The 6,868-nt window shown below is 30.9% G+C and overlaps 1 non-coding gene across 1 annotated transcript; it reads right to left on the reverse strand.

The window, feature by feature from the left end:
- Window positions 1-4,921: 4,921 nt before the first annotated feature.
- Trnay-gua lies at window positions 4,922-5,013 on the reverse strand. Its single transcript is given in 2 exon segments — window positions 4,922-4,957; window positions 4,977-5,013. It is a non-coding gene; the product is annotated as a tRNA-Tyr (tRNA).
- Between the last annotated feature and the right edge of the window lie 1,855 nt (window positions 5,014-6,868).

Raw genomic sequence — 6,868 nt, forward strand, 5'->3', positions numbered from 1 at the left:
TATACAGGGTGGGCCACCAGTAACGCCTCGGTCGCTAGTGACCAAACGGCAAATGTTACAGAAACCTGTTTAGGTGGGTATGTGTAGGTTGATTACGGCTACATTTTAAAAATATTTTGAGATATACAGGGTGTCCAGGAAAAGCGTACCATATCAAAGTTATGTTTTTTTAAATGGAACACCCTGTATTTTACTGCATTTTTGAAAGCACCGTAAAAAAATAGGTGAACTTTATTAAAGGTTCTGCATACCTAGGACTTATAGTTTGTGAGATATTTCAATTTTAGTGAAAATGCAAGCATAGCGTAGAAATTTAATATTAGCAATAAAAAAATAATTTTAAGGAAGCAGCTTTGGAGGGTCTATTTTAGATCCTTGAAGTTATAAATTGTTATATTTGTCGTCACTTAGTATTATACAGGGTGTTCAAAAAACTGCTGAATACTTATCTCAACTTTAAACAGCAATAACTTGGTTATTTTAAATAGAACACCCAGTATATTTTTACTTTGGGAGTTGGGAAATTTAAAACTCTTTCGAACTGTATATAGGTTCCCTATGCCTATCTCTAACGGTATTGGAGATATTTGTAACGTTTCGTTTTTTATCGATTTTTTTTGTAAGATGTATCCACGAGTCTTTATCGAAGTCTTTACTGGATTGGCTTGGGTTCTTCTTGATGACGTTTTTAAATATAAGGAGAAAAATGTGAATGCAATTAGATGGTGCACCTGCACATTTTTCATAAAGGCCTAGGTATGCAGAACCTTTAGTAAAATTCACCTATTTTTTTACGGTGCTTTCAAAAATGCGTTAAAATACAGGGTGTTCCATTTAAAAAAACATAACTTTGATATGGTACGCTTTTCCTGGGCACCATGTATATTTCAAAATATTTTTAAAATGTAGCCGTAATCAACCTACACATACCCACCTAAACAGGTTTCTATAACATTTGCTGTTTGGTCTCTAGCGACCGAGGCGTTACTGGTGGCCCACCCTGTATATATTCTAAAATAAAAAATAAAACAAAAATGTAGAATACTAAAATCTCGAAAACGAAGCCGTTTTCGGAAAATTTTGTAAAGAAAAATTCAAATTTATAATTTTTTTGTTTAATATTAACTCCATTAAAATCCATACAAAATAAGAAATAGCAATAACGAAGATTCTTCTGGCTTTGGCTAACCTTCAAAAACATTACCATTTTCGTTAATATACTTCTGCAATCTGTGGTAGAAACTCCTGGCAACAGAACAGAAATTAGAACATAAACCTTTTCTTTTCTGTATTCCCATAACCAAAAGTCTATCGGAGTCAAGTCAGGAGACCGGGGTGGCTATGGTGTTGGTCCACCTTGTCCAATCCATTTATTAGGAAAACGGCGGTTCAAAATATGTCGTACTTGTAATGTGGCATGTGCGGGCTGAAACCATATAGTTGCACGTTGTTGTAGAGGAATATTTTCTAACAAACCTGGCAAAATGTTCTCGCAAAAATTACTGTAATTTTCACCATTCAGTTTTTGTCCGGCCAACTTGATTAATCAGTCGAAAATTGCGCATTTATCGAACTAAAATTTTATATATCTTCATAATGCGCTGACGGAATTAAATGAAATTTACTATAGGCAGCGTATTCACTTAATTATACCTTTTATTGAATATAACATTAACTTTGTGCCTTTAACCAGTGGCGTGCTACTAGATGTGCCGCCCCATTTTCTCAAGAAAAAAATACGCCACCAGTGGCTTTCTGTAGAAATAATGTTACATTCAAGTAGTGTTACGTTAAATGAATGAAAAATGTTTCTTGGTGTTTTTTAATAGTATCAACCGTTTAGGAGATATTTCGGCTTGTTTTTATTGTTTTATTGAATTTCAGTCTTCAATTTAAACATATGACAAATAGAAAGAACAACAAAAACATTAACAACCATTTAACATAAAATGAGAGCGCCAGGCACACCTAGAGCTCCTGTGGGGAATGAGCATGGCAGAGAAACCCACAATCGTTGCTCTAACTACGCAAATATAAATACAAAACAACCGCTAACCAAAAGGCATACATTAAGAACCTTTGCTAATGATAAATAACGCCCGACTCATTTAATGTGTCGCTAAATGTCACCTCACTCGAATTAGATATACACACTTCCAAGTAAAACTGAAGAGGTTTGGTGTTAGTTAGCCGGCAGGGCCGGAAGGTAATAATAACAACAATAATAACAGCAATAATAACAACAACAATAACAACAATAATAACAATAATAATAATAATATGCTTCATTTCTCCTGAGACATATAATACAATGCATGGAAAACGTCAAGTAAATACAATAAAATTCAAGGTACTGGAGTCCCATACAGGAAGCAATCCAGAGCAATTATTTTTTTTGTATTCAATTATTCTTTTTACAGATTCATTCTTCTCGGGCGAAAATGTTAGTAAATTCAACAGGACTCTTATATGCGTATGACATAAAGTGAGAACAAGAAATGCTTTATTACTTGTTTTTCGATCAACGTAATCATGATAAAACAAGTTAAATGTGAAACAAAGGAGTTGTTATTGCAATATCTGGGCAGTCACGACAATATATACATATTTTAACATGTAATAAATAAGGAGCAATCGCTAATAATAATTGTAACAATTTTACGTTGGAAAAATATACGCCCCTGAGCGTAAGACATTGAAGGCAAAACATACACAGAATTTTTATCATGCAACATCTATAATCGTCACAATCATAAGATTACATATAACAATTAACAGCAAAGTACTTAGAGAATAATTACCTGCTAATTAATACCGGTTAAACACTTTTAATTTTTCACTACTTATATATTTTCACCGTACACCGATCGTTTTACTTTTCACTCTGCGCGGTTCTCACCTCAACTATCTAGGCTTCCTTCCAGAATTCCCCACCTAAGCGTTTGCTTTTTGCGCTTCCTTCTACCAACTGTTAATATTACGTTTTCATTATTGTACAACACCCACGTAACAGGTGACGTCGAAGTTGATACGATAAGTATGGTTTTGCACACGCTGTAGTAAATTTCATTCAAATCGTTTAGCGCAATATGAAAATATGACAGAAAATATATATTTTAAAAAGTTTATAGAGCAAACTCTACTTATTTTGTTGGCAACTAATCTATTCATGCAGTTTCTATATTTAAAGTGAAATCACCGTCTATAACATCTGTATTAACAGAATGATTTGTTTTCATAATGATTATGTTTCCGGTTTTAAGGTATAAAACGTGACTTAAAATAGTTAAGTGATCGTCACCTGTCGGTGCGTAATCGGTTATGATCATAAAATTTCCGACAGTCCGCTATGCATCGACTATTACGCTTCTTCTAGTTGGATGAACCCAGATGCTATAGACACATGTTTTGTGAGATACCTGATCAATGATCATGCCGCGTTGTGTGAAGTGGAAAGTTATGTAAATATCTAACTATTTTATGGTTTGTAATATTTTGTTATTCATATTTAAATCTTTTCTAAGTATTAAAAACTATTATCTTGTGTGCCCTATTAAAAACCGCTGATGTTAAGGTTTACATAAGATAGGAAAACAGAAGTGTAACGCTGACAAGAAAGAGTACGGGTAAAGTCAATCAAACAGGGGAAATGAAATGAGAAGAAAAGAAAGTTAACCTTTCAGTGGGTGCTCAATTCTTAGGGTGGAAGAGTTTTAGTGCAAATTCCCATGTAAAGTAATCTAATAAAAGAAGACACGGATCCATCGCTACTAAGAAGATAAGTTTTGGGAATGGTTTGTTATAATTTTTAATACTGTTGTTATATGTTTATATTAGAATATGTTTTTAAATCAGTCTACTACAGTTTATTATTATAAACTTATAATTAGTATTATATGTTCCAATAACGAGTTTGGAACATTTTATTAATAGCTGTAAATTCGTATAAACAACGTTGTATACTAGTTTAACAGTAATTTAATAAAAAATATGATTTATAGTCCTATGCAACCGTGTTAATACGTATAACACGCGTTTTATATTCAATATTCACTTGTTTATCTGTCATATATAGTATACAATGTTCTTATAATGGCATTTAGAAGAATAAAGAATAAAGCGCATTTCTTTCAGTGTATAACTATCCGTTTGTTTAGTCATATTTCATTGAGTTTTCAATAATAATTTTCATAATATCGAAGTAGAGAGATGACGTATTTTATTGGCAGATGCAAAATAATTATTTTTATTATATAAATTCTTTCATAGTTTCTTATTATATGTCAAAGTTGGCAGTGTCAACAACGGCTAATAGATTGCAACAAAACGCGCAACTGAAATCACAGAATGTATATATTTTTTTGTCTAATCACTGTTAAGAAAAATCTTTACAGTTAATAGGAAAATAGTTATTATTATATGCCCATCATATATTTCATATATTTTTCTGCATAAAACCAAATCCAAAATCAAAAAAATACAAAACACAACAACCCTTTACTTTTTCGGTTTTTGAAATATCATCATAAATTGAAATGGAAATAAAAAAATTTTAATTAAATGTAATAATAATAAATGAAGAATCACTCAATCACCCTATGTCCCATAAATAAAAAGATTGGGCAACTGTAAAAAATATTGGGGTCAAATAAAATTTATTTTCACTACAATACCAGTTTTCAAGTAAATAAGCATTCTTATCATTTTTTAAAGTATTTTTGGGCATGGATTTAATATAAACAAACTATTTTCTTAAGCATACCGCTTTACCATACTCAGAAATATAATAAAAAATAAAAATAGAGGTGGAAAGAATACCATATCACATATTTTTAACGAATTCATCTGGTTTATCATCTTATAAATTACTTTTATATTTTTTTTTGCTTAAATAACCATTATATGTATATTAAAAAAAGTATCCTTCGAGCCGGATTTGAACCAGCGACCTATGGATGTCCACAAATTGTATTCCACTACAGTCCACCGCTCTACCAACTGAGCTATCGAAGGTTGTTGAAACAAAAATATATGATCGGTCAGAATTTACATGGTAAGTTTACGCTGACTATAAACAGGTCTATACACTTTCACTTTATTGCTTACATTTAAACGATTAGAAATTATCATTAACCTTAGAGTTCAAACGAAGACATAGTTAAAGGAAACAAACCTTTCATATACTTGATAGATTTTAGAAAAAGTATAGAATTACAATGACACTATCTATGCTATGGGGAAAATTAATTAATATCGAAATTTTAAACAAAAAAGTAAACCTGCATTAACTATATCAAAAACGTTTAGTGAAGAATTTTATTCATTTAAATGTTGTAAGGCTTCAGTTACACAACATGATTATTGATTATACATAGTGTATCAATATTTTGTGTATACCTATACGAAGAACCAGTAACCACAGATTCTTTGGGTTATTTTTTTTTCCAAATAGGTAATTTCAAAATTCTAAGTGTGATATAATGAAATCGGTCGTGTTAATTTTTGACATATACAAAACTGCTTATTTTATTATCAGCGGCTCTTTCTCTATTTGCATAGATTTTTCTATTACTATGGGATTTCACGTAAATTATTATCACTAACAAGTTTGCAATACAAATCTGATTAGCCATCAAAAAGCATAAAAAATTAGTTTTATTGAAAATAAAACAGAAGTAGTGCTTTGTCAAATTCAGAAACTTCCCACAAAAATTATTATTCGAAATTAGATATCACCATTTTCATTAATACAATTCAGTAAAAAAAAAAATTCATTTCAAATTTTCTACTTCGACATGTGGTGAGCAGTATTTCTCAATGAATTCATCTAATATTCCTCAAATAAGAATAATCGAAGAGAATCAAATTCGATAGTATTAATTTACATACGGAAGAAATTTGACATGAGTGCCATAAATGTTGTCACTTCTTGTTTTTAATAAATATTGCAGATAACCCAACTACCAAACTGAAAAGAACGAGTAAAATAATCAGGTGTTATGTCATTTTCATAAATGGATGTAAGTTATTTAAGATACTTATCTTTATTCCATTTATACAAACAAGCAAGTATTTATCATATATTCTAGGGTTTCAACCTGTTGAAGTCATACAAGGTGCATGTTATAGTTGATTAATTGCATGCTTACATGTAAAATTTGTGCTCGTAGTTAACACTCTTTGAAAGTGCATATGTGGAACGATACATATGGTGTGTTAAGTAGAAGCGAAATGAGACAAATAAAACACGAACAATATTATTACTTACTTTTTAAACAGATGCTAATTATTATAGAGTGGTCTACTACACCGGTGACTTGAATAAATTGATAAAATAAAAAAATATGGAAACTAAAAATGTTCTGAAAAATAATAGTAATAATAATAATAATATCTCATCTCTACCCCTCATTCTAATCATAAGAATAAGCCCCAGAAATCGGAAACTTGTGCGGGAGAGAGGGCGACATATTATTTTTATAGTAGGCAATGTTCAGGTAGAGTTAATCCACATCTTAAAGATTAATATTAATATAGTATTATTGGCCTTATTTTTCGAAGGAGGTCTACAATTATGTGTATACTAGTTTGCTACTATTATTATCTACTTTGCCAATTTTGTAAAACTTTGATTCTAAGTTAGCACTTATTTGGTTCTCATCTAGGATAAACTCCAAGTCATAGTTACCAAAATCGACAATTTGACACTGGCTTTCTAGTAGAAAGTGGCAAATTATTATTGTTATAGTAGGATTAAAAGTGTTGCTTTTGTGGGGAGCAAATTTTGTATTTGGATATAAATAAAGTAGTTAAGTAGGATATATCGATGTAGTCATGGATACTTTGTCAAACATTAGTCGCCATATTG

This window comes from Anoplophora glabripennis, unplaced genomic scaffold, assembly GCF_000390285.2.
Source record: "Anoplophora glabripennis isolate ALB-LARVAE unplaced genomic scaffold, Agla_2.0 scaffold377, whole genome shotgun sequence".
Lineage (NCBI taxonomy): Eukaryota > Metazoa > Arthropoda > Insecta > Coleoptera > Cerambycidae > Anoplophora > Anoplophora glabripennis.